Genomic DNA, 25,590 nt, shown 5'->3' with positions numbered 1-25,590 from the left:
ATGAACTTTGAAAAGATTATACTGACTGGACATAAGCCAGTCACATCACAAAAGGACAAATACCATATGATTCCATTTATATGAGGTACATATAGTTGTTAATTCATAGAGACAGGAACTAGAATGGTGGTTCCAGGGGTTGGGTGGGTAGGAAGGACTGAAGAGTTGCTATTTACTGGATAATTTTAGTTTAGGAGATGAAAAGAGTTCTAGAGATGAATGATGGTGCAGGTTGCACAGCAATGTGAATATACTTAATGACACTGAACTGTGCACTTAACAATGGTTAAAATGGTAAGTTTTGGGCACCTGGGTGGCTTAGTTGGTTGAGCATCTACCTGCTTTCTGCTCAGGTCATGACCTCAGGATCCTGGGATCTAGCCCCATGTCAGGACTCCATGCCCAGTGGGAAGTCTGCTTTTCCCTCTTCCTCTGCCCCTCTCCTTGCTCAGGCTCTCTCTCTCAAATACATAAATGAAATCTTTAAAATGGTGCTATGTTAAATATTTTTACCACAATAAAAGTGCTGTTTTAGAAATGTTGAGCAAATATTCATAATGAGTAAAGCAAATTTGTTTGTTAAGATAATAAAAGAAGGGGTGGGGCACCTGGCTGGCTTAGTTAGTGGAGCATGTGACTCTTGATCTTGGGGTTATGTGAGTTTGAGCCCTACGTTGGGTGTAGAAATTACTTAAAAAAATAATAAACGAAATGGAAAGACTCAATATTTAAAGGAAATTAAAAGAGAAAAATACATTGCTTCTTCTCAAGGAAGACATTGCATCAGAAATGGAATTGTCAAATGACTGAGTCAGATGGCAGTTTAGTTTCATCTATAACCATTTGCTATGGTGAGATGAATATAGAAAGAAAGTAATGGGGAAAAGTTACTGACTGGTAAATTTTTCCTATATATTCCCATTAACTTATCCCTTTCTTTTGTCTGTCTTTCTTTTTTGTCAGTTCAAATGTGTTCAGATATAAATAGCTTGTCCATGGAAGCAAATAACATAACACTTTCCCCAAAGGCAGAATTTGTGCATATGGTAATTTAAAGAGACAAAAAAGAGATAATTTAGCTCCCTTGTGTAAATTGCCATGACTACCATGGATAAGCTTCCTGGTATTAGGGATAGATAAGGTTGAGATTATTATGAAATCACTAGATTTGGCCTTATTGAATTAGCTTTATCTAAAAGGATCCACAATTGAGTTTATTACTTAGCTTAATTGGAGGACAGTTAAGAAGAACCCAATAAAATCTCACAAAAGTCTGTTTAGTGTGCACTAACTGCTACAGTAATGATGAGCTGAATGGAAAACAAATTTAAGCATTATAAAGATATGGATTTATAATGTTTGAACATTCTAAAAACTAAAGATCTAGAAGACCGGAATGCAAATTACTGTAGAGATATACTTTGTGTTGACTGCTCCACAGAATAAACACTGCCTTAGAGATCATTGTCATGTTTCCTTGAGCTTCAAAACAAATTGATAGAATATGATACACCGTCTTCCTGCCACAGGCAAGCAGAAGGAAATACAGATAGTTTATACTGCTTGGGCTTCCAAAAAAGAAGAGAAAATACCAAAAGATTAATGGTTAACCCAGCCTTAAAATTTGAATATTGCCCCTTTGCTGAGCTATTTTCTTTTTTACCAAACCCCAGTCACCCAATTCAAAAAAATCAGGCTTTTATGGAGAAGGGATTGAAGAAAGGGGAATGGGTGAGAACTATTTTAAAGAAGGGTGAAGGGAAATATGTTTTCTTGCCAGTGAAAATTCATAGGTAATGAATTTATATTGTACAGAGTTTTATTTACTTCAAAAAATGCTTTGAAATTGGTTTCTAATGTATATTTGAAAACTCAGATATATTTCCTTTGTTTTTACATGTTTCTGAATTGATCTGCCACCTGCGTGGCTGTAGGATATACCAAATTGCTTGGGTCATCATCTGTTCAATAGGCTTCCATCTTAAATTAGGGTCAAGCCATTTTCTAGCCTTGCAGAGGATTCTTTGTGATTTTGTTCACATCTTTTTCCCTGTGAATCAAAACAAAAATTTGAGCTCAAAATTCCTCTTAAGTAGTAAGGTTCTTAAAATAAGCAATAGCGCTGTTGTGGCAGTGTGTATGTGTATATATATGTGTGTATATATATATATATATACACACTAACACACACACACACACAGACGTATATATGGAATTTTAAAAAGACTCTCACTGTTTAAAAACAAAATCTGAAGTAATGTGTCCCTCTAGATTTTATTTGGAATTAGTAACTATGGACTTCTTTCCTTTATGGGCTACGATCCCTGAATATGCTGACCCCTCCTCAGAGAGCACAGTGGAAAACTCCTCTGAGTGTCAGTGCTCCTGTTATTGATGTTGATGGCAGAGTCTTCTAATTCTAACCCCTGCTGAGTCTTTAGAAACCTGGTGGATTGTTAACATGGTTAGCAGGAGTTCATGAACTCTGCTCTGTATAAATGCAAAATCCTGAGAACTTTGATATGGAATTGGTGGTAAAAGATTTCTCTTCATATTTCTTAAAATGTTTTAATAGTTTATATTTTAAAAGGACAAATTTATAGAAGCTTGTTGGGTTTTCATATTATAGTTTCTACTGTATAAATATTGCATTTTCAAACATAATATGCTTAGAGAATTGTTATAAAACTCATTTTTTGGCAATATGCTTATAACCTGCCCCTCAGCCATTTAAAAATAAATAGCAAATGTTTTTCTATATGTTAATGGAGCAATTTAGAAATATTCAGTTATTTACATAAGGGAAACATACGGTAGCAATGCAGCGAAAATCAGTCATTTGGAAATGATTCGAACATATAGTCATTAAAGGGTGTATTTATTACTCTCATAAAATTAAGGAAATATCTAAAGGAACAATCATTACATTAGATTTACAGTTAAGATACCCTGTTGTATGTGTTGTGGTTGTAAATCAAGTGTATTTTTCCAGAGGGTATTCGAGTATAGAGGCTAGAAAAATTTCCTGGTGGGCACTTTAACTTTTCTTTGCTTGTCAGGAATGAACTCAGCTAAATAAAGTAAAAGAGAGTAAGGAAGACAGAGAAAGAGAGGGAGAGGGGGAGAGAGAGAGAGAGAGAGAGAGAGAGAGAGAGAGAGAGAGAGAGATTGGAGAAAGAAAAGCTAAAGTGAGAAGATGAATTTTTAATTTCTAATGGAAATTTCCCATGAACTAGATAGTATTCGCCTGTGGATTAATTTATTCAAGTGCTTTTTCTACTAAATACAGAGCACTGTGGGAAGGTTCTGTTGAGTCCTCAACTTTGTAAACAAGGAGTAAGTTCTCTCTACATAGGACAAGTACACTGAATCATTAAAGGAGTGGTCATCTATTCCTCTTTTCCTCCTTCTCTATCTTTCCTACCCCTTCTCTGTTCCTCTTTAAGCTGAAGGAAAATATTCTCCTATGGGCTGATACATAGAGTAAGATTCCATGGGCCTGAAGAGCTCTGTCTGGGAAAGAGGAGCACTTCCTGGGGAGCCCTAGGGTTCCTTTCTTGTGTGGAAAGCTGATTGTCTTCATAACCATTAGCATTTATTGAGTGTTTGGTGAACAACTGAGAACACCAAAAAATAAGAGCTGATGTCTGTCTTTCAGAAGCTTACAATCTTGGTCTCACTTGTCCAGGGACATAAATATGTAAACCAGTACTTGGCAGTGCATCTTGAAAAGTACCCTGATAGAAAAGATATTTGCAAATGACATATCTGATAAAGGGTTAGTATCCAAAATAAAGAACTTGTATAATAACACCCCTAAAATAAATAATCCAGTTTAAAAATGGGCAGAAGACATGAATAGATATTTCTCTAAAGAAGGCAGACAGATGGCCAATAGACACATGACAAGTTGCTTAACCTCACACATCATCAGGGAAATGCAAATCAAAACAATGAGATATCACCTCATACCTGTCAGAATGGCTAAAATAAAAAACACAAGAAACAGCAAGTGTTGGTGAAGATGTGGAGAAAAAGGAACCCTCCTCACACTGTTGGTGGGAATGTAAACTGGTGCAGCCACTGTGGAAAACAGTATGGAGTTTCCTCAAAAAGGTAAAAATGAGCTATCCTATGATTCAGGAGTTGCACTACAGGGTATTTACCCCCAAAATACAAAAACAGTAATTCAGAGGGATACATGCATCCCTATGTTTATAGCATCATTATTTGCAATAGCCAAAGTGTGGAAGCAGCCTAAGTGTCCATCAGTAGATGAATGGGTAAAGAAGAAGTTGTATATATATGCAATGAAATATTACTCAGCCATAAAAAAGAATGAAATCTTGCTATTTGCAACAACATGGATGGAGCTAGAGAGTATTATGTAAGCGAAATAAGTCAATCAGAGAAAAGCAAATATCATATGATTTCACTCCTGTGTGGAATTTAAGAAACAAATGAGCAAAGGAAAAAAAGGGAGAGACAGGGATCCCTGGGTGGCGCAGCGGTTTGGCGCCTGCCTTTGGCTCAGGGCGCGATCCTGGAGACCCGGGATCGAATCCCACGTCGGGCTCCCGGTGCATGGAGCCTGCTTCTCCCTCTGCCTGTGTCTCTGCCTCTCTCTCTCTCTCTGTGTGACTATCATAAATAAATGAAAAAAAAAATAAAAAAAAAAAAGGGAGAGACAACCAAGAAATAGACTCTTTTTTTTTTTAAAGATTTTATTTATTTATTCATGAGAGAGAAAGAGACAGAGAGAGAGAGAGAGAGAGGCAGAGACACAGGCAGAGGGAGAAGCAGGCTCCATGCAAGGAGCCTGATGTGAGACTCGATCCCGGGTCTGTAGGATCAGGCCCTAGACTGAAGGCAGCACTAAACCGCTGAGCCACCTGGGCTGCCCAAGAATAGACTCTTAACTATAGAGAACAACTGATGGTTACCAGAGGGGAGGTGGGTGGGAGGATGGGTAAAATAGGGGATGATGATTAAAGAGGACACTCATCATGATTAGCACTGAGTAATGTATAGAATTGTTGAGTCACTATATTGTATACCTGAAACTAATATCACACTGAAATTAAAATAACTCAAATAATAAACTTAATTTAAAAGAGAAAGAAGAGTATCCCAATAAAGAACCAAGTATCCCATAGGTAGATGTGAGTAATTTATTAGGCAGTGATCGAAACTTTATAGAGTAATGACATTTGAGCTTAATCTTAAAGAATGTGGAGGAGCTCACCCAGAAAGGAAAAACATTGCATATAGAGGGAACAGAACATGCAAAGGCAAAACATCAAGGATCATGTGCTTGGGGAATGATAAGCAGTTTGGTGTGGCTGAAATGTAGGGCTTGAAGTAAGAGTTGTGGGATGCAGTGAGGGGAATTGCAAGACATGAGTATGTTAAAGAAGACTAAGCAAGGTTATAAAGAAACTTGTTTGGATTTGTTTATTTATTTCAGGAAGCAGAAAAGAGCCATCAGAGGTATTATTGAGATTATCAAAGGAGCATTACATTTGTGTTTTAGAAAGATCACTTTGATACAGAAGAAGTTAGAAACAGAGAAGTTAGTTAGGAGTCCAGGTGGGAGATGATGGGAGTTTTATTTAAGACGGTGGGCTATGGGATTGGAAGAATAGCATAGTGTGGAGAGATTCAGGAAGTAGAATCAAGAGCACTTGGTGATAGATTAAATTTGGGAGTTGAAGTAGAAGAAACATCAAGAATGACTTTAGAGCTGCTTTTACTTTGAGAACTGGTGGATACCATGTGGACGGTGGCAAGAGGTTTAGGAAACGTGGAGGTAAACAACTTTATTTTAGACATGATTGCCAGCCTGCTGACTATGGCCAGTTTGGCTTGTGGGTTTTAGAAGAGAGAATGGGTTGAAAGGTGTGTGTTTGGCAGTTGTCATTATTTAAGGGGTAGGAAAAGCCACAGAAATAAATAAAATTGTTCAGATAGAACTTATGGAGTGAAAGCTCCAAGGAGTGAACTCTGGGGACTAATCAGGGAGGGCATTGGGGTGGGGTGGGGGACACATGAGGGATAGAATAGAGATGTGTCCAAAAACCTAGGGGGCTGAGGAGCTCCAAGAAGGAGGAAGCAGTCCACAGTGCTGCCCAGTGTAGGCAAATCACCCAGAAGTACTTTCCTCCAGGCTGCCCAGGCATTCTCTTAGAAGCTAGAAAGAAAGAGCAACTACTCTTTGAGGTGTTTCCTTCTGTCTCCTCCTTCCTTTTACTTATTTGCTCTCTCCTACCCCTTCACTCCTTCTTTTTTTTTTAAGATTTTATTTATTTATTAATGAGAGACATATAGAAAGAGAGAGGCAGAGGCACAGGCAGAGGGAGAAGCAGGCTCCCTGCAAAGAGTCTGATGTGGGACTCAATCCCAGGACCCCAGGATCATGACACGAGCCGAAGGCAGCTGCTCAACCACTGAGCCACCCAGGCATCCCATTCCCCCCACCCCCCGCCCCTTTTTTAAAGATTTTATTTATTTATTTGAGAGAGAGAGAGAGAATGAGAAAAAGAGAGAGAGAATGAGTGAGGGAAAATGGGGAGGGGCAGAGTCTGAGGGAGAAGTAGGTTCCCTGCTGAGCAGGGAGCCTTACGCAGGGCTCCATCCCAGGACCAGAGGATCATGACCTGAGCTGAGGGCAGACCTTAACTGACTAAGATACCCAGGTGCCCACTCCTCCTTTAAAAAAAAAAAAAAACCATGGTTGCTTCCTGAAATGAACTTGGGGTTCCTTCCCCCCTCACCCTGCAAAATAATTCATAGTATTTGCATTGCTAGTTCAGGACCAAGAAATGCTGGAATTTGAGTTATGACTCACTAAAAGCAGAATTTATTCTTCTCTATGAATGCAATTCAGGTTTACCATTCTGCTCTTGAAATTTGCTTTTAATAAAGCAGTCTCCCAGAGCCCAGGTCTCAACTGTTGCATAGGAGGGGACACAGGAATGGACCAGGGCTCAGGCTGTTCAGTGCCTGGGGGTCTCTGCCTGACTGCTGGATCAATATTTGACAGGGAATCCAAGTATAACATTCTCTGATTAAGAAGAGCCAGGCATTCTTCCATTCTAATTCCCAGATTCCTCCAAACTTCCTGTATTGAAAATTGCTTTTTGTCTGGATCAGCAGGAAACTCAGTCTTTTGGGATTCAGACAACCATGAAGTTTATCAGCCCTTGCGGCTGAACATCCCATTTACTCCAGGGGTTGGGAAATCTTTCCATCCACAATCACCGATCCACAGAAAATGAAAAATGAAACAAAGGGCCCAGAGTTCTAGCAGATGTGAAAAAAAGTTAAAAAAAAGAAAAAGATTAAAAAAGAGAAAAAAAAAAAAAAAGAAATGTAGACTCAAAGATAAAAGAAGAAAGCTGCTAACATGTTTTTAAGCACCCACAATGAGCCAAACACCTGCTATGTATTTTATATAGTCTTATTCCCCCCTTAACAGCACCTCCATGAGGTGAGCGTCCTTCTATCCATTTTACAGATGAGGAAGGTGGAATGGAGGGATGTTAGTGACATGACCAGAATCACACAGCTGATATAGGATGGGCTGAGATTCAAACCCTGATAAACAGCTCCAAAGCCCATGTTCTCACCAAGCAAACAAAGAAGGTAGCAAGAGGACTAAAAAGAAAGATCTAAAAATGAGTAAGAAAGAAAAAGCAGTATTTCTCGCCTTCTCCGCTTGTGCTCCCTGCAGCTCCAGTTGCAGAGCTTTCAATCTTTCCCTTCCTTCGTGTCAGCTGTCAGAATCTTCCCTGTTTGCTGTCCAAGAATCGCCACCCATCTGTCTTGTCTCTTCTCTTACTGGGTTAGGCTGGAATTCACCTTCGCCGACATCTCATTCCGCTTTGAGGCTGCTGACTCAGGATCGTGCACATGTCTGAAAGAGAATTCCCCCAGGAAGAGCCAGGGCATGCATCTTGCCACAGGAACACACATTCCTGCTGTTTGCACAGCTGTATTTGTTGCTCTTAATGGTAGAGGAGGGAGGCTCAAAAGACACTTGGTTTTAGAAAACTTTTCATGGTCTAGCTAGAAGAAATTAAACTAAGGGCCAGAGGTTTCCCACTGCTTTTCTAGGGGCCAAGATTCTTTTCTTTTTGAATTCTCTCTTGTCAGTGAGGAAGCATTATAGCAACTGCTATATAAATGTTACCATTTATTTTTGAGATTTGCCTGAAGGAAGTTTCTCCCTAAAGAAATTATTTTTTTTCTTCCTCAAAAATCTTTGAGTTCTCTTTCTAAAAGGAGTATTTATGACTTTTCCGTGACCAGAACTAGGTCATTGTATTCAGTGACCACATCGCTCACCAATGCTGAACCGTCCTCTTCCTCTGCCTCTCTCAACAATCTGGGTCTGTTTTTCAATTTAAAGCAACTGTTCATGGAAATCCTGCCATGAAGGAAAATATTGTGAGTCAATACATTTTGGGCCGAGTCCAAGCCTCAGATAATGAAATCAGTAGTAGTACTTGTGCAAGAAGTAATTTGCCTCCTGATAGTAATAAATCTGTTATTTGTATGTCACAAACATAGCCTAAATGTATTCCAAGGTCTTGCTTGGAGTTAGTAAAATGGACTTTCTGATGCATCCATAACTAATTTTGTGACTATTTATAGAACTATTTTTTTACATAAATCCTAATTACTAGAGAGTATGCTTTATTTAAGTACTAAAATAGGGAAGATATAGTCATTTGTTGTAAATGTAGGGCCTCATCAGTATTTCCTTGTGTCATTTAAGTGTTTATGTGTTATGGGACAGAAGTGATGATACCTTCCCTTAGGTAACTCAAGGGACAGGCTGAGTGATTAATAGTGAAAATATTGGGTTATGTGGTAAAGAAATGGTAATATTGCGTTGACTAGAAAATGGTTGGCGTCCTCATGAAATGTTGCTACAAAAGTTCTTTTGAGATAGGTGACCTGTTTATGTGCCATCTCCAAAATAAATGGATCTCAAATCAGATTCTGTGAAGTTTAAACCACATTAAAAATTATATTTGGACCAAAAGCCCCTCTTCCTTTGCACAGAAATTACAATTTTGATCAAATCAATGTTGGAAATACTACTTTTTCTTCCTAGCAATGGTGTATCTAGAAATAGTTTGTGACAGCAAGTCTTTTTATAGCTTTGCTTTCAACATGCATTTAAGTTTTAATGATACATTCTTCTCCAGTAAAAATGTAATTGTAACACACAGAAAATCAACACATTTTAAGCTTTCTGAGTATATTTAAACTGTCAACAGTGTGCTGTCTGACATACACTGTTGCTTTGCTTCCGCCTTTAATGGCTAAGTTGTTTTCTAAAGACAGTCTAATGACACAAGACTCCAAATCCTGTCGGACCATGTGAACTAAGAATGACCTGAGTGGATAGGGATGCTTTGGCCATCTGTCATTGAGAGCCATATTGATCTGGAGATGGTAGCTGAGGGCACTGTGTACTGAGTGTATGGCAGTTTGCTGAGGTGATGATAACCATCACTGATACCTTTGTGATGGGTTTGATTTCTCATTGTGTGTTCCCCAGCTATGGAACCCTTGGGCAGTAAGTAACCTGGTTTTAAAAGTACTCTTCTAGGTCAAAAGGGTACATCAGTTCTCATTAGGTCACCCTTTAGCATGTTGTAGTAAAGTACAAAAAAGAGCTTCTTTTTATGTTTTTATTTTGAATTTTTTTCTATTTTGAAAAAATGTAGTATTATATTTTTATTTATTTTAAAAAATATTTTATTCATTTTTAAAAATTTTTATTTATTTATGATAGTCAGAGAGAGAGAGAGAGAGAGAGAGGGGCAGAGACATAGGCAGAGGGAGAAGCAGGCTCCATGCACTGGGAGCCCGACGTGGGATTCAATCCCAGGTCTCCAGGATCGTGCCCTGGGCCAAAGGCAGGTGCTAAACCGCTGCGCCACCCAGGGATCCCTATTCATTTTTTTTTTTTAAAGATTTCATCCATTTATTCTTGAAAGACAGAGAGAGAGAAAGAGAGAGAGAGAGCGAGAGAGAGACAGAGACACAGGCAGAGGGAGAAGCAGGCTCCATGCAAGGAGCCTGACGTGGGACTCAATCCCGGGACTTCAGGATCACGCCCTGGGCTGAAGGCAGGTGCTAAACCTCTGAGCCACCCAGGGATCCCCTTATTCATTTATTCATGGGAGACACACACAGGGAGGGACAAAGACACAAGCAGAGGGAGAAGCAGGTTCCATGCAGGAGCTTGACGTGGGACTCGATCCCGGAGCCTGGGATCAGGCCCTGAGCCAAAAACAGACACTCAGTACTGAGCCACCAGGTTTCCCTATTTTGAAAAAATTTAAAGCATACAGGAATTTATACCGTCCCAGAGTCACAAAATTTTAATAATTTGCCTTATTGCCTTTATCTACTTATCTGTCTGAATCATTTAAAATAAAGTTTCAGTGGGGCGCCTGGCTGGCTCAGTCAAGTGGAGCATGCGATTCTTGATCTCAGGGTTGTAAGTTTAAGGCTCATGTTGGGTGTAGAGATTACTTAAAAATAAAGTTTCAGATATCATGACAGTTCAACCCTAAATACTTAAGCAAACACTTCCTAAAAGTAAGGAAATTTTCCCCTATCCTTAATACTAGTATTAAACCTAAGAAAATTAACAATAATTCCCAAGTATCATCTAATAGCCTATCCTTATTCAAATTACTCCATTTGTCCCCCAAATGCCTATAATGTTTTTTTCAAACTAGGATCCACTCATGGTTAATGTATTACATCTGTTTCTTAAGTCAAAAGAATTCCCTTTTAATGTTCAAGAAGCATGGCAAAAGTGAAGAGAGAAGTACTGGTGTCAGGTTCTATTATAGGTAGAAATAGATAATTAAAGTGTTTTGTTCACACACATTCTACCCCCTAAAGTCTAAAGCAATTTAGATTCTAGCTGGTGAAATTCTTAACAAGTTTAAATGTTAGAGTAAAGTTCTGTGACTACTCTTTCAGGAGAGAATGATTTTTCTATTCTATTTCTATCTTCTTTTTCAATCTGTGCATGGTGAAAAGAAGTTACTCTTAAAAGTCTGACTTTCAGTAGGTTTTTAAAAATCTATATTTGATAAATAAAAATTTTATATAAAGTATACAACATGATGTATACCTCTCAAGTATACAACACCTGTATCAGTTATAAGATGAATAATATCTGGAGACCTAATGTATATGGCATGATGACTATAGTTAATAATCACATACTGTATACTTGAAATTTGCTAAAAATGGGGACTCCTGGGTGGCTCAGTGGTTGGGCGCCTGCCTTCGGCTCAAGATGTGACCCTGGGGTCCTGGGATCGAGTCCCACATCGGGCTCCCTGCATGGAGCCTGCTTCTCCCTCTGCTTGTGTCTCTGCCTCTCTCTCCCTCTGTGTCTCTCGTGGATAAATAAATAAAAATCTTCAAAAAAAATTTTTGCTAAGAGTAAATCTCAAGTATCAGGAAAAATTGAATAACCACACTGGTGCAATGAAAACATGAATATGGTAAAAAGTCATAGTTGTGAGTGACAGATAATTTTTAAAATGGTATTTAGTACTAAAGTTGATACATGGGGCACCTGGGTGGCTAAGTCAGTAGAGCATCTACCTTCAGCTCAGGTCATTATCTCGGGGTCCTGGGATCGAGTTCTGTTGGGCTGCCTGCTAAGTGGGGAGTCTGTATCTCCCTCTCCTGCCACTCTCCCTGCTTCTTCTCTCAGATAAATATATAAAATCTTTTTTTTTAAGTTGATACATAATGGGTTTATTTAATTTTTTAAAAGTAATCTCTACACCCACTTTGGGGCTGAAATTCACAACCCCAAGATTGGTCCATGGACTGAGGCAGGCATCCCAGCACTTGAGGTTGGTCAGTGTGGTTTGGTTTTGCATGTAGTGGCAGCATGCTCATTTGGATTAACATAGTAAGCAAGTGATGGCAAGTATATTAGAATTAGAGCATGTAGTAATTAACACAAATGTGATGAAATGCATTCTCTGTATATGGGAATGACCTTAGTTTTTCATCTGTGGTCTTCCTGTGGTTTCATAAAGATGTTTCTCAGTAAATAACACTCTATGCTATTGTCTTATATATTAAAAAGAGTCCAGCAGAGTGCTGTGTGTTTACATAGTGAGCATTCTATAAATGTTAATTGTTGATGATATACAAGCCTCCCTTCACCTTTGATGTAATTTCTAGATCACAAAACAAGGCAATAGGATTAAAGAATTAGATAATGTACAAAGGAAACATACACTAAAAAGACCCAGGAAGGTAATATAATTTTTCAATGGTTACAGTAATTCACATTGGAATTCAAAAACATTTGCATTTATTAATATACTTTATTTAGCATATGTTTGTCAAGAATTTTTGATGTGCTGGGCCCTATGTAGAGACATTACATTAAAGAAAAAACCTTTCATATGGAAAAATTCAAACATACATAAAAATAGAGAGAATAGTATAATGGATCCCTGTGTACCTGTTATTCAGCTTCACTACATCATATTATTTGGCCAATCTGGATTCACCTGTCCTTTCCACTATTTGGGAGGGGTGGTAATGAAGTATTTTAGAGCAAATCCCAGATATCATGACCTTCATATATAAATACTTCTGTCACTTAGACTGTGTGTTAGACTCTGAAGTTTTATGAAGGCTATGAAATTTGGATTTCTGGAACATTTTGACTAGAGATAGATTAGTAACTTTAAAAGATTCAAACCTGGGGTGCCTGGCTGACTCAGTAGAGAATGTGACTCTTAATTTCAGGGTTGTAAATTCAAGCCTCACGTTTGGTGTAGAGATTACTTAAAAATAAAATCTTTTGGGGATCCCTGGGTGGTTCAGTGGTTTAGCACCTGCCTTTGGCCCAGGGCATGATCCTGGAGTCCCAGGATCGAGTCCCACATCAGTCTTCCTTTTTTTTTTTTTTCCCACATCAGGCTTCCTGCATGGAGCCTGCTTCTCTCTCTGCCTGTGTCTCTGCTTCTCTTTCTCTCTGTGTGTCTCTTATGAATAAATAAATAAAATATTTAAAAATAAAATAAAATCTTTAAAAAATAAAAGATCCAAACCCTACATTTAGTACTTAATCATTAGCCTATATTTATTTAATAAAGGTAGTTGGTCCAGGAGTGCCTGAATGGCTCAGTCAGTTGGGCATTCAATTCTTGATTTCAGTGTGGGTCATGGGGTTGAGCCTGGCTTTGGGCTCTGCACTCAGTAGGGAGTCTACTTGAGATTCTCTCTTTCTCTGCCTATCTCCCCACTAGTGTACACACACACTCTCTCTCTCCGTCTCTGTCTCAAATAAATAAGTAAATGAAATCTTTAATAAAGGTAGTTGGTCCATGACAAAGTTGAATAGTTTGGAAAAGTATTATATGTTTCCCTGAGATATAAAATATGAAATGTTAAATAATAAGCATTTTCATAGACTTTGGATTACAAAGTATTCATCAATATGTTATTTTAAATAGTAGTAGAAGATTATGATTTTTATGAGGATATTTGTGTGTGTATGTATGAGAAGGGAACAGCATTAAATTTAAGACATACACACATATAAGCAATGGGGAAATGGTCTATAGGTCCTTCAATCACATTATGTTCTCTATAAAGCCTAGGAATAATAATGATGCAGAATTCCTATATAATTTATTACTTTATGATGAACTTATGACCCTGAAATAAAATCAGGTATGGTTTGATTAGAGGCAATCAGGAGAACACAATGAAGCAGAGACTCAGGCAAGGTTCAACTCAATAAGGTGACTTTTAAGAGTAAAGGTTGAAGAGGGTCCTGTGCTCATCCTTTGATATGCTTCCATCATTTCCTGGGACAGGCCCATGGGTGGGTTTACTGCACTGTCCTACTTACATGCAAAACTTATTTCTGAGTTTGTATTGCTTCTTGAAATTTCCCTCATTTTTTTAAGCTTTTATATTTAAGTGATCTTTATACCCAACATGGGGCCTGAACTCACAACCCTGAAATCTAGAGTTGCAAGCTCCACGGGCACCTGGGTGGCTCAGTGGTTGAGCATCTGCCTTTGGCTCAGGTCATGAGCCCGGGGTCCTGGCCTGAGTCCTACATCGGGCTCCCTGCTTCTCCCTCTTCATGAATAAATAAATAAAATCTTAAAAAAAAAAAAAAAAAAGAGTTGCATGCTCCACCAACTGAGCCAGCCAGGTGCCCCTCTAGTCCCTCATTTTATAATAGAATCATATAATATATTATCAAGAAGAAAAGGACCCGCGAAAACATCTGGTCTAACCGACTCCCTTGTTTTAGAGAAAGAATACTGAGGCCCAAGTTTCAGTGACTTGCAAGCCTGCAGAGTTAGAACTATAATCCAGGTTTTCTGATTTTCTACTTTCCACTTCATCATGTAGCTTCTCCATATGGTTTCATATTCAGAGGTTCAGTCTTAAGGTAAATGAGTACCCTCTAGGGTCTCAAATGTGTAAAGGTTTTTTCCTAGATCAGCACTTCAAAATAAGTAGAAATGAACATTCCATCTGGTCTAATGTGAGGGACAGAACATTCCATCATTCCAAGTAATGGTATAGTTGACTTGCGGTACTGGTGTCTTTACTTTATAATGTGCATATAATCTCATACTTTTTAGGGAGGCAGCCTGACTTACTTTGCTGTAAGAATGTTTTGTTTTGTTTTTTTCCTCTCTGGAGCAGTTAGCACTGACTATACAAAGGAGTGAGCCATCTAAATATTTTTGATTAGTTGATATCCTGGACTTCCCAGGGCATCTTGGATATGACTCTCACCTTTGCTGTCTCACTGGAGCCATCCTGGTACAGATTTAATCTATGGCAGCAGCTGCCTTAGAATTCAACCATGTGTAAATTCCAAGGCTTTGGAGGATGGCAGATATTTGTGTATTATATATGTGCATTTGTATTCATATATATGCATGTATATATACACATATAGACACATAGTATGTGTTTTATGTATGTACTGCAGTCAGGACTATAATCCAGGGTTGGTTTTTTTTTTAAAGATTTTATTTATTTTATTTGTGAGAGAGCACAAACAGGGGGCAGGAAGAGGGAGAGGGAGAAGCAGACTCCTTGCCAAGCAGGGAGCCTGATGTGGGGCTCGATCCCAGGACACCAGGACCACGACCCGAGCCGAAGTCTGATGCTTAACTAACTAAGCCACCCAGGCACCCTAATCTGGTTTTCTGATTTTCTACTTTCTATTTCATCATGTAGCCTCTCCATATAGTATATGAGTGTATACACATATATGTGTTGTATGTATGCGTGTGTGTATATATATACACATTTAGAATTTCATGTATATATAGAAATATATATATTATACAAACATATATAAATTATATATAATTTCTATATATAGAAATTCATATATATATATATATATACACATATACAGGATGAGTTTAGCATTGGTGTTAGGTTAGGGATAAAATGCTGAAATGTTTGTCTTTTGCCTAAGCCATGAAGGCAGGGCTTTGCTCCAATTAAAATGTCATTTTTCTGTTCAAAAGTTCCACATTTATGTTTCTTACCCTAATATTTCAGTACCCAAATAAAATATTTTCTCTATTAAATAATCCCCCTTATTTCTGTAGACCTTTGAAATCTACAAATCTTTTAAATATCCATTATCTGGCATAGGTACTAAATTCCTGCTGATGAATCAACAGATGAATTTCATCGACTTCTCAGACCTATAAGGTATGCAGAACAAATAGTCATAGTAAATATAATTATTCCCATTTCTCAGGAAACTGAGAGCTATTGAGTTAAACCATCTCATTCAGAATCCTACAACTAATAAAAGGCACAGCCAGGACTCAGCTTCAACCTTCTGATTTCCAAATCAGTGCACTTTCACTACTATCTCTGATCGTAGGAAAGACATTTAAAAAAACTTCACTACTTAGGGAGAGATCATGTTACTGCAATTAATTCTCCTGCTTTCATACCAGATAATTTGGGTTTCTAATTACGACTTACTTGTATATCTTCTTTATATTATACTTTTAAGACTCAGTTTAGTCCTTACTGTGAAATATTTTCTGCCCTAAAAAATATTGTAAGAATGGAACACAGCTACTGATCAAATCCAATACCTACAAAGCAGTACATTTGGTATGTATTAAATCTAATATCCAGATACATTAGTATACATGCTACCTTCTTAACTAACATCTGTCTCTCATTCTTCACTGAAATTACTAGTGAAACTATGACTAATAAAATTGGTTTAGAACCAAAATTCAATAAAAGCAAAGTTAATTATGTGTTTGTAAGAGAATAAGCATACAGTTAGATCAATATGCAAATTGTGACCTTCAATGGTCTTTTCTGTCTTCTTTTAAGCCCTTAGTCTTGCAAAGATTAATTTACTACCTAGAACTTCATTTTATGAAGCCACTCAGACTTAGATTACTAGATTTTTAATTGTTTACATATCAATGATACATATGTATATCTGTGTCTCAATCTTTATATCTTTGTGTGGGAGCCCTGTTTTAATAGAAGAAACAGTGCATGAGGCAAATAAATATGTTCAGTTTCATGTTAACAAAAGAACAGGCCAATTTAGAAAATGAAGTTCACATCAACATTTTCTAGGCACCATTGTTTGACACTATGGTTGACACGGTGGGAAGTACAAAGTCAAATAAGACATTTTCTGGTCCTTAAAGAGTTTACAGTTTAGTGGAAGAAATAGTCATGTTCACAAATAATTAAAATACAACTAGCATTTTTTTTTTAATTTTTATTTATTTATGATAGTCACAGAGAGAGAGAGAGGCGCAGAGACACAGGCAGAGGGAGAAGCAGGCTCCATGCACCGGGAGCCCGATGTGGGATTCGATCCCGGGTCTCCAGGATTGCGCCCTGGGCCAAAGGCAGGCGCCAAACCGCTGCGCCACCCAGGGATCCCACATTTGTTTTTTAAATAGAGACACACACAAAAGCAACAGAACAGAAAATGGAGAGGTTTATTCTATACTGGGGAAGGCTTCACTGAGGAAATGGCATTTGATCTGATCTTGTGTTGGATTTTCACTGGAGGAAGTAGGGAGGCAGGGTTGGGTAGAAGAAAGGAGAGCAAAGGCACAGAGGACATAGGGACTACAGTGAGTAGTCCCTCCATCACACTTTCCAAATATATGACAAAACAAGATCTGTCCCTATAGTTTCAGATCCTGACATTGAGTTAGTTTGTACAGTGGGTGGTAGATGTATTCTTGAAAGTCATTCTTGTGTTGGGAATGGCTGGTCATAACTTACTTATTCATGGAAGTAATTGCAGACCACATAACTATCTCACTAAGCCCAACCTAAATGTATACCGATTTATCTTCCCCTTGGATCTCAAAATGTTTGTGGCTTCTTTAAGATGCCTGGATGAGAAAGTGTGATGGAAGCAAAGTCAGAATCAAAGAGACAGTGGTCTCCTCTTATTAAATATAAATATATCTTATTTTTGCAAGTTTTACAAAATCTATGACCGTATAAACACATTGCTAGAAGCTTAAACTTCGTTAATGTTATAATAAATTAATTTGTTCGTGTCCCTAATGTTAATTCCCTTTCTATGAATTCATGAGGTGAGTGCTCTTTAAACACCTGCTAATAGATTAGAGATTTCCCAAATGTTTCTGAAGATCTTAGAGCACACTTGTAAACAAAAGCATCTGAGCCTCAAGGTGATATGCAAGAATAAAGCAGGCAGTGAATTCTCAGCTTTGTGTTTGCACTCAAGCTACTAAAAGGTTCAATCTGAACCAGTATAGAAGACTATTTATGTTCTTATTAAGAATATGCTACGTATGAGGGATGCCTGGGTGGCTCAGTGGTTGTGCATCTGCCTTTGACTGAGGGTGTGATCCTGGAGTCCTGGGATCGAGTCCCACATTGGGCTTCCTGCATGGAGCCTGCTTATCCCTCTGCCTATGTCTCTGACTCTCTCTGTCTCTCATGAATAAATAAATAAAATCTTAATAAAAAAGAATATGCTACGTATGAAAGAAAAGGGGAGGCTGTTTCTGCTGTTTTTGTTGCATTTTGTTTGCTTTTAGTCTGAAAAGTTGAAATGGCTTGTTTAATTCCCAGATAACTACTTTTTCTTGGCTCCCTTCCTCAGTTAAGCTTTCTTCATTATTTTCTTTTTAAACAAAGGAAAAGTTACATTTTCTAGGTTAAGATTCTAAGGTCACTTTTCTTTCAATGCCAATTATGTCATAGGGAATAAAGAACTTCTGTCTTAAAGGCTGTCAACTAACTGAGACCCTTTGTGTTATGAAGAAATGTTGCATTTTGAAGAAACAAATTATTTTTGTGAACTTCCTGCTCACTGACCAAGGCAGGCTTCTCACCAGTGCCCCATTTAGGCCCCTTTGGCTTGCAGGGCTCTTCTATCTGTAGCCATCAAATGTCTTATGCTAAGTCATCTGGGACAGTTACATAGAAAAGAAATGAAAAGGAATTCACTAATTCTGTAAATATTGAGTGAACACTTATTTGGTGTAGATCCTGTAATTAGTTTCTGAAAATGCAAATATGAGGAAGACAGTCTCTGCCATCAAGAAACTTAGAATTTTATAAATAGGTAAACCCAGTTTTATAAGAGAAATCCAACTGAGAAGAAAAGTGCAAAGCATGCAATAACTTTCCTTGCCTGGTTGGCAATATGGAAGTTTCATTGATGCTGGGTCTGAAAGGATCCTTGGGAGTTTATAAAAACAATAGGTAAGGCATTCTGGGCAAGAGATTCTAGGTAGGAGGAAGAACATGTGTTAAAAACCCTTTTTTGGAAAAATGCCCCAGGAAGTGAGAAATGTTGTACAACAGTAGCATGTAGTGTATTTAGGGGAATAGTTGGAGATACAACTGGGAAGTTAGCTTAGTGTTGACTGTAACTAAGAAGATTTGATTTTGTTGTGTGAAATAATACAATGTGAAAAGCAGAGAAAATATAAACTTGAGGATTATTTTTAAACATTTGTTTGCAGATGATCCATTAAGTTCTGATCCACAGAATGATCCACAGAACTAAGATTTGGTCACTTAAACAATGTAACCTTTGCATGATGCTTCTGGATTAAAACAGATAATTTCATTGCATGCTTTGAGATTATCTGTAGTTATTACAATGTGAAACATATTGACTGTATCCTTTATAGAGCCAAGATATAAAACATAACTTTCTCATGTTTTCCTTTAGGTGAGAAGAGTCATTATAAGTATGATTACTACAGTAATGGGAGCAAGCTGGAGGGGGGAGGTGTTGAAAAGGCAATGAGACTTTTTTAAGGCAAAAAAACCTCATTCAATGACTTAATTCAAGTTCTCTATTAGATTAGATGCCATTTATTCATGGAGCCAGTGAATTGTACTTTAGCTTAAAGTAAAAGTGGTTTTTTTGTTGTTGTTGTTGGTTTTTAATCAGACAAATACTTATATAGAGGGACAAATTACTAGTCTGAGAATTCTTAAACTGGTCCTATTTTCTCCCAAGCTGCATAGTGAATATGCAACACAGTAAAATGAGTAAAAGACAATAAAATAGTTTTTACTAAGTATGGTAAGTGGTTACTAATTATCAGTAAGTGGAAAATAGACCAGTAGCCTTTCTGTATTCATGAAAATTCTGAAAGTTGTAAAACAAAAATGTCATTACTTTTCTCTTATTAAAAGAAAATAAACATTTACACTGAACCTCATATTTTCCTTAAGCCAATTCATTTTTTTTGTTTCAATTTTTAAAATTTAAATTCTAGTTAGTTAACATATAGGGTAATACTGGTTTTGAGAGTAGAATTTAGTGATTTATCACTTACATATAACACCCAGTGCTCATCCCAACAAGTGCACTCTTTAATCCCCATCACCCATTTAGTCCCTTGCCTGCCCACCTCCCTCTATAAGCCCTCGGTTTGTTCTCTATAGGTAAGAGTCTTCCTTAAGCATATTCAAATAAACTTAGAAGAATTGTAGCTGTCACCTTTTATCACCAGTCTTATGAGGCATAAAAGTATTTGTCTAATGGTATTACTGAGTGCTTATTCTGGGCACACTTGGTGCTGTAGAGTGTTCTCAAACTACTTAAATAAAAAATTAACTAATAGTGTAAACACTAGAAAACAAGTCATGAGATGATCCATGATTATGTGTCAAAGATGGGGCCAGACATAGGTGGTAGGATCCGCAAAATGATTCCCGAATATGAGTGTTAATATTATTTATGTAAGTGACATATTTTACATAAATGCTATAAAAGGTATATGTCATTCGGTAATTTGTTTTTTGACTCAGCAGTATGTCTTAGAGATCTCTCCATGTTAATGCATAAAAAATTTTGTTAATCCAAAGTTGCGTAGTACTTCTGGGTATGTGTATATCGTAGTCTGTTTAGCTATCCTCCCATGTTGGTTAGCATTTAGGTCGTTTCTAATATGTAAATGAACTTTAATAGGTCTGGAGCATCTAGTGGGTGGAAATAAATTTTAGCTTTATCTGTTATGTTTAATTTTTAATTTATTTTAAAAGATTATTTATTTATTTGAGAAACTGAGCAAGTAAGAGAGAGAGCGAGAGCACAAGCAGGGGGAGAGGGAGAAGCAGACTCCCCACTCAGCAGGGAGTTGGAGGCAGATGCTTAACCAACTGAGCCACCCAGGCACCCCATGTTTAATTTTTTTAAATAAGGAGGATATTATAATGTACTACTTGTAGTTAAAATTTTAAAGTCTTTAAAAAATATATTTTTTTAATTATTTATTTTTATTTGTTGAGAGAGACAGACAGACAGACAGTGTGAACCAGTGTGGGGAGGGGCAAAGGCAGAGGGAGAGAGAGAATATTCCCACTGAGTGAGGAGCTAGTTGAGATGCTCGAGCCCAGGACCCTGAGATCATGACCTGAGCTGAAACCAAGAGTTGGAAGCTTAACTGCCTGCCCACCGAGGCACCCCTAAAATTTTAAAGTTTTAATGACACTTATTTTGGGGCAACCATTTAAGTATTTGCCCCCACACTCATCATTCCTATGACATCCTGATCTACCTGCCCTGCCTCTGATATGTAAAGCCAATCAGTCTGCTTGGAGGGGTGTCTCAACTTTCCACTGGGCACTGGTATCCTTTGGAGTTGAAGCTGTCCCTAAATTCTAGTCCCTTTGGCTGAAGCTTTGATTCCCATGTCTCCTTGCTGTCAGCCTCTGCTGCCTCCAGCTAACAGAAGGTGGTATGTATTCTCATTTTTTTTTTTTTGAAGATTTTATTTATTTATTCATGAGAGACAGAGAGAGAGAGAAAGAGAGAGAGAGAGAGAGAGCCAGAGACACAGGCAGAGGGAGAAGCAAGCTCCATGCAGGGAGCCTGACATGGGACTCGATCCCAGGTCTCCAGGATCAGGCCCTGGGCTGAAGGCGGCGTTAAACCACTGAGCCACCCCGGAAGCCCTGTATTCTAATTCTTAGCATGGTTGGTTTTCTGAGAAGTAAATCTCGATTAAAACTGTCATAGATTATTTTATTTTTTAAAGGTTTATTTATTTATTTGAGAGAGCAAGAAAGAGAGCACGTATGATGGGTGGGGAGGGGATTAGGGAGAGGGAGAGAAAAAATCTCTAGCAGGCTGCCCGCTGAGCCTGGTGCCCAAAGTGGGGCTTCATCTCACCACCCTGAGATCACAACCTGAGCCGAAATTAAGAGTCCCATACTCAACCGACTGAGCCACCCAGGTGCCCATGTCATATGGCTACTTTAGATCGAGCTTTCTATTTCATCTCCATTAAAAACAAAAAACAAAAAACAAAAAAACAACTAAACTAAAAGGTAGTTCTTGTTTTATAATTTTTTTAGTTTTCAACATAAATTTTTTCTTTGATGGTTTTCATTTTGAAAAATTTAGTCTTTATTCTGTGCGCACCTGGCTGACTCATCAGTGGAACAGGTGACTCTTGATCTTGGGATTGTAAGTTTGAGCCCCGTGTTGTTTGTAGTGATTTCTTAAAAATAAAACCTTTTAAAAAAATAAAGTAGTCTATGAACTCTATTTAGTATGAGCTTATATTTAATAGCATAGTAAGGAAAGAACACTACCAACACTATAAATTCTAAATATTAGAATTGCAATTAAATTTTCTGGGCTGGTTTCTTTTCATGTTGTATTTTCAAAGTCATCTATTTTCTTGTGAGGTAAAAATACAAAGAAACTGAAAGTGGTCACTCAAACACATATAAAGCACATTAAGCACATATAAATGTTTCCCAGTTTGTCTGAGATTTTTCAGAAAAATAAACAACTGTAAGTCTGTTGTAATCTTTGTTAAAAAGAAACAAGTCAGTTCCTTTCATCTTGACTTCACTTTAGTAAATTAAGATTAGGCCATAATGGCAGCCCCGGTGGCTTAGTGGTTTAGTGCCGCCTTCAACCCAAGGCGTGATCCTGGAGACCTGGGATCGTGTCTCACGTTGGGCTCCCTGCATGGAGCCTGCTTCTCTCTCTTCCTCTCTCTCTCTCTTTCTCTGTCTCTAATAAATAAATTAAAATTTTTTTAAAAAAATATTTTTTAAAAAAATTAATAAAATCTGGAGTATTTTTTCAAGTACAATATAAAATGATTGGTGTCTATAAATGGGATTTTAGAACAATGCCATTAAAACATTGACTTGTAGATGGTGATAAGCATTGGGTGATGTGTGGAAGTACTGAATCACTGTATTGTACACCTGAAACTAATATTACACTGTCTGTTAACTAACTGGAATTAAAAAAAAAACTTTAAAAAATGAAAGATAAAAATAAAAAATTGCCTTCAGCATATTTCTAAATACTCAATTCTATTTACACAATAACTATTTATATATTTGAGACAGAAGTTTAGCAGAAAAATTTTTTTTTTTTTTTTGAAAAATTTTTAAATGAAATATTTAAGAGGATAATCTCAGCTGCTCCTTGCTGTTTTAAGAGTTATTTGGGGAATGCCCAAGTCACCATACAGTGCTAGAATATCATAAACATTGCTAAAGGTCAAGCCGTAGTAATCCTGACAGCTTACTCTAAAGCTCTGTGTTTGGCGTCTTTTTCCATAATGAGAGCAGATTGTGGAAGACTTTTGGCACTTGAAAAATATCCCTTTCCAGTTTATGGTTGTAGGAGCTTGAAGAAAATGCATTTATAACTTTCACATTTCTTAGCAGAATAAATTTCATCTCCTGCCCTCTCATTGTTGTGTTTATAGATGAAATAAAGAAGCAGGTAGAAAGGAGGGTACATGCAGTAACTAACCTGAGAAATACATGGTCATTGAAATCTAAAAGGCAGGGAGGTTTCGATCTTTGGGCTCACCTATAATTTGTGCACCATAAATGTAGAAGGCAGTCAGCAGGGACTTTTTAATGACAGTGCTGTCTATAACAGGATCATCAAGCACGACATTGGCATAAATCATTGGCACTTTGCAAAGTGTCACTTCTGTCAACCTTCTAGTGATGTGATCTTTAGTCTTTCAAATCCATAGACTGGCATTTGGATCAGCTAAGCATCTTACATCCTGTCTTGCATATTAAAGCTGTTTTAGCCAATATTGAAATGCTGAAGTCATGCTTGTTCTAAAATATTTGTAAGCAACTGACCTAATACCTAAGCTTTGCTCTCAGTATAGCTTGCAGAGTTTCCTGTTTGCAAATGAGGCTGTTACTCATTTTAGAAAGTTCCCAGGACAAAAAGATAATGAAGTACTGGTGATTTTTATATCACTTCAAAGGTCTTTTATTAATAAAGCTTCTATTTTAAGTTCAAAGGCAGCTTTACTTTTGGTTTAAGTTTACAAAAGAAACTGCTTGTTAAAGTGGCTGATGTGCAGTTGCATGAATTTTATAAAAACAATAATAATAACACTGATAAATGTAATAAATTTCCCTTGCCTTGATGAAATAAAATTAATACATATCTGTACATAATAAAAGGGAAAATTTGTATGCTCTACTCCAGTGTAATTTGAATGAATGCTTGTAGTCAGCAGGATTGCTGTTTGTATCTATGGATCTCGGGTCCTATACAACTTGCACTGGTGTTTAGTGATTATGAAGTTAAACTGAAAAATATTAGGATGCCTGGTGGCTCAGCGGTTGAGCGTCTGCCTTTGGCTCAGGGTGTGATCTCCTTGCATAGAGCTTGCTTCTCCCTCTGCCTGTGTCTCTGCCTCTCTCTCTCTCTCTCTCTCTCTCTCAATCTGTGCTTCTCATTAATAAATAAAACCTTAAAAGAAAATAAACTGAAAAATATTTTCAGAGGCATAAAGCTCATTCACACCTCCTTATTAAATTTTCATCATCAGGAGCAGCCCTGGTGGCTCAGCGGTTTGGCGCCGCCTTTAGCCCAGGGCATGATCCCGGAGACCCAGGATCGACTCCCACATCGGGCTCCCTGCATGGAGCCTGCTTCTCCCTCTGCCTGTGTCTCTGCCTCTCTCTCTCTCTGTGTCTCTCATGAATAAATAAATAAAATATTTAAAAAAAAGTTTTCATCATCATTCTCTCCCCAACTTTATGTCCTAAGTACAGTGTATTGAGAAGACTGAATTTAGGGTAGTAAAACTTTGGTAATACTAGATCAACTCATTCATGGTTTGGGTTTTCCACAGCAGTGTTAATTTCATTTTAAATTCTTTCAGACATAGGTATTTATCACCTCAGGAAGAGACATTGGGAACTGTAAAACCACCAGCATAACTTCTCATTCTCTGGTTTCACACCCCAGGAATCTAAGAGCCCTTCAAGCCTAAATGATGAATTTACATGACACAGTGTCTTTGGAACAGTCAAATCCACCTTTGTTCAGCTCCCCAAGATCCCAAGTTGAGCAGAGAAAGGTCCAATATGAAATCTCCAGGGAGGCTGCAGACAAGACCAATAATCTAAGACCTGCTATTTCAACCCAAACTGAAGGAGCTTCCAAACTTTTCCCAATTCTTAGAGTGTTGCTAAGACAGCCAGAATCCAGTGACCCAGTAACACAAGAAAGACCTAGAATGAGAGGCTGTGGTGTTCCCTGGAGTTCGCTGAACTTCTAGAGGACCTTTGTGGTAAAGATACCTTCAAGAGGCTACAAGACTCTTAGAAAGACAAGACATCGTCTAAAAAGCTGTTAAATGTGTCTGTTTTTCTACCTATATATTTGTGGCATTTTCCCACTTGAGTCTTGGCTGCCTGCCTCCAGTGTCTGAACACTAACAGGAGCTACATAATGTTGGCTCCTCTGCTTGTAATTTTTGTTTGTTTTCTTAAAATGGGTGGACCTATAGCTTTGTTCAGAACAAATCCTGGCTTTTAAGGAAAAAAGCAAACCACTCTTTTCCAAAGCTAAGTTTGGCAGAATAATAATTTTTTTTTTTTTTAACAAGGCACGAGGCTCCCAGTTTTAGCTCCCACTCTGTCAGGAGCCCTGTGCATAATTAAAATGGAGAGAAGGTTGAATAACAGAAAGTAGTGCTGCAACCAAAACAGACCATCCGTTTTCCCCTGGCC

The 25,590-nt window shown here is 37.8% G+C and overlaps 1 long non-coding RNA gene across 8 annotated transcripts in view; it reads left to right on the top strand.

Moving 5' to 3' along the window:
• The window catches only part of LOC119866376, a 151,037-nt gene that overhangs the window by 61,811 nt on the left and 63,636 nt on the right, over window positions 1-25,590 (top strand). The window contains exons 7-8 of one of the 8 annotated variants that reach the window (XR_005369605.1): window positions 15,718-15,777; window positions 19,283-19,725. The exons of 5 other annotated variants lie outside the window; for them this stretch is intronic. This is a non-coding gene — a long non-coding RNA (uncharacterized LOC119866376). Of the gene's footprint in view, window positions 1-15,717; window positions 15,778-19,282; window positions 19,726-25,590 lie in introns of those variants that run through there. 2 more of the 8 variants (XR_005369601.1, XR_005369597.1) reach the window with 2 other exon arrangements.

This window comes from Canis lupus, chromosome 14 (assembly GCF_011100685.1).
Source record: "Canis lupus familiaris isolate Mischka breed German Shepherd chromosome 14, alternate assembly UU_Cfam_GSD_1.0, whole genome shotgun sequence".
NCBI classification, from domain to species: Eukaryota; Metazoa; Chordata; class Mammalia; order Carnivora; family Canidae; genus Canis; species Canis lupus.
Note: the sequence above shows the minus strand (reverse complement) of the source record. Positions and strands in the feature narration are given on the sequence as shown.